We start from the raw sequence: 3,535 nt of genomic DNA, 5'->3' as shown, positions 1-3,535 counted from the left end.
TTATTAAATCTATATACGCGTTGAGTTGTTCTTCTACTTATGATATGATGCATTCATTGGTGCTTTGACCATTGAAAATAATAATTGGCAAATCTATATTTGACATAGACTTAGCGGTAGTATTTGATAAATCTCCAGCATCGAAACTAATAATTATTCGCTCCTGTAGTATAACAAAACAAAGTAAGACACAATATATTTGGAACATAGCTGTGCACGAACGTTCGTAGAAAATTAAATGAAATTTGAAATTTTTAAGAATTACTCATTTCGATAATTTGTGGAAAAGTTTCGCAAAAACCACAATGTGACGGTTTTTTTTATTTTTGTCAATTTTTTCCTTTACCAATAATTAAAACAATACCTTCGTCTAGATGAGATCAATATCGCGGGTCAAGTTAAAATAAGAAGTTCGAAACTATCAAAGTAATCTTTAAATAAATTAATTCCTGTGATTTGTTCCATCATATTGATGAGTGTTCGCTCATGAAAATTATTTTGAATTTTTTTTTGCTTGGTCACGACCGTGATGGAGTAGTCAAATTTGGTCTAAAACCTCATGGTGACCTAGATCTCTGAGCCTAATGACCGATCTCTTCGTACAGTAACGCCACAAACGATAATAGAGGGTGACGTTTTAAAACGGTGTTTCAACATCAGCTATTGCTCTTGTTTATTTGTATTGCACTCCCTTGAAAAACTTCCTACGGACGCTTATGGTTTGAATAATAAAATCGACTGTCTGGTAATGATATTCAAACAATTAAAAATACACAGGGGGGCATTCAGAAGCCAACTAAATTTTCAAAATTTGATTAAAGACAATTTCCGGCGAAAATAGATTTGAAAAGTGTATGAAAAAATAAATTGTGAGTTTGGATAGCCAAAAGTTGGTTATGTCAATATTGTGCGAAATTAGTTAACTAGAATAATCGGAAAATATTTGAAATGGCAACAAATTTAAATTAAATAAGGCTGTTGATATTTGTTCGTCATGATATTATGGTTATTATTCTTTTCTAGGTAATAAATAACGTGGATCAAACGAGGGAGAATCGTTTTCAGTAAAAAACATTGAATTAGTGTACACAATGAGCTTGAAATGGACATTATTGCCTATGCTTACTTCAAATAAATCTCTACAGTGATTTGTATTCAACAATTTTTAATTTAAGTTAACAAACAAACAAACAAAAATGATGTACACATTGGACGATACACCTAGTTCACAAGATGGAATTTCAGATGGGGTCTTTTTTGATTCGGTCGTCTACATTGGTAGCTCAAATGACACAAATTCGACTGTCTCGTCAAGCGATGAAATTAACAGTCTTCGCTATCCAATGACAATTACAATCATTCTCATGTAAGTTGAAACCATTATTTACCTTTCAAGCTCGTAATACTTAATTAATTTCAACCTAATATTTCATACATATATTTTCAGTATAGCTTACAGTACAATTAGCATTGTTGGAATAATAGGCAATGTGGCCGTTTTCATCGTCGTCACCAAATCGCCACAAATGAGGACCTTGACAAACAAACTAATTAGAAATTTGGCAATTGCAGACTTACTTGTGAACGTTGTATGCGTTCCTTTCACACTGGTCTCGAATCTATATCCAGGTAGTTCTGTATTTTATTTTAAAATATTTCGTATTAAAATCACTCGTATTGTACCGCAGTCAAGTGGGCAATGTATACCTTTTCCATTTTGCATAAAATTGGGCTTATAACTGAGTGAGTCACATTTGTTTCCCTAAGCTTTTTATTCGCACGGAAAATTTATTTTGTGTAGTTCAACAGCCCCGTAAAGATACTTAAGAAGCCAACAAGTTTAATTGACACCGTTATAATTTACCAATTTGCCACGTCACAAAACGGTAACATAATGTTATTGCCAAGGGAAAAATGTCATGGAATAAAAATTATGTCAATAATTCATTCGCAATTAGACTTCATTTGTCATTACTTAATCTTCAATGGTTTTCGCTAAAAATTTAAAATAGGCGACTACGGTAGAGTATTTTCTAGGAATTACGATGTGTATGAAAAATGCTAACGATACGTGTTCTGTTGATAAGCGTTATCTGTAGCATTCGTGTATATGATTCACATGAACCTGACCTATCTTTTGTTTAACACAAACAAGGCATAAAATTTCCGGTACTTAGACTTATGTTTACACATTTGAAATGATACAGTTCTGTATGAAGCGCAATTTTAATGTGGTAGAAAACGCCAATGTATGAGATTTGGTTTTATTTTTGGCATAAACAAATACAGTAAGAACTCTCGCATACAAAATTCATTGGATCGGTAGATTTTGCTACGTTTTATCAAATAAATAAAACGAAAGAATATTTTCATGTACATAAAAAGTTTCCAAAGTGAGAATATTTGGTGACGCAGAAAATCACTGAGCGTATTTAATGATGGGATTAAAAACTTTGAGTAAAAATCGGCATTTTCATGGGTACTTCTTTTGAAAATCTACCGGCAAAGTCGTCATCGTTTGAAGATAATTTTGGTTTAGAAGGAAAAAATCCAGATTTATGCTCTGTTGAGGGAAATTCTCCGAGTTTAATATCAAATGAATCGTTAAAATGCCACGAATATTCGTGATGAAATTCTAAATATTCCTCAAGTTGAAGGAATCTCCACAATTTGTTGAGGGACAATTTCTCATTTTTTCAGTCAAATAATTGAACAATTGCAACATATACAGTAGATTGCCAAATGTCGACACACGACCAAATGTCGGAATACCGAGAGGTGAATTGAAATTAAAAATTGAAAATTCATTTGAATTGCATTTTTAAAAGTAAATTATGAAAGATCAATATCAAATCTCTTTATTATAATCCAAATTTTAATCAAAAATCTATTATTGCTTTCACAAATTACGTTCAAAAAAAATTCGGCATTTTTATCACTTTTTCACGTCAAAAGTTAAACTATGTCATTTTGAGACAAGCCGGTAAAATGCGTTTTTTTATATGAAAAAATAACTAGTTTGGAAAAAAAATTATATCGGCGAATTGTAGATAGTTTAATTTAATTATTGAACAGAAATTTTGAAAATATAAAGAAAAACAATTATATTTATTTTTCATTTTTCACTGTAATATTATTCCGGAATAAATCGTCCAATTGCCGACACATAAAGCACCGAAGTTTCAAGTGAAACACTTTGGATTTGACAGATGTGACAGTTAAAGTCGTATTTGGATCATTGTGAAATTCAAACCAAAAATATTCTAGATCAGTGAACTAACGTAATATTTTTAAATATTTTTGCCACTTTACTATAGAAAAATAAGTAAAATAAAATATGGAGCAAAAATATATCAATCTAATAATTTTAACTCCAATATTTTGTATTGTTTACCTCAATGTAAATAGTGCGTTCATGGGCTGTCAAAACTTAAAGTTTACAAGTTTCGTAGTGAAAATGCATGAAATATGTCGAGATTAGGGAGCCGAGAATTGGACGACGAATATCCGACATTTGGAATTTTCGATGTTATGA

The 3,535-nt window shown here is 31.2% G+C and overlaps 1 long non-coding RNA gene across 1 annotated transcript; it reads left to right on the top strand.

The window, feature by feature from the left end:
- The first annotated feature begins 177 nt into the window (after positions 1-177).
- Positions 178-1,605, top strand: LOC116351493. The gene is made up of 3 exons (XR_004202151.1): positions 178-222; positions 1,024-1,366; positions 1,448-1,605. It is a non-coding gene; the product is annotated as an uncharacterized LOC116351493 (long non-coding RNA).
- Positions 1,606-3,535: the final 1,930 nt, after the last annotated feature.

The sequence above is a fragment of the Contarinia nasturtii genome, unplaced genomic scaffold (genome assembly GCF_009176525.2).
Source record: "Contarinia nasturtii isolate CC-2019 unplaced genomic scaffold, AAFC_CNas_1.1 Cnas_scaffold_5573, whole genome shotgun sequence".
Lineage (NCBI taxonomy): Eukaryota > Metazoa > Arthropoda > Insecta > Diptera > Cecidomyiidae > Contarinia > Contarinia nasturtii.
This window is presented reverse-complemented; position numbering and strand designations above follow the sequence as displayed.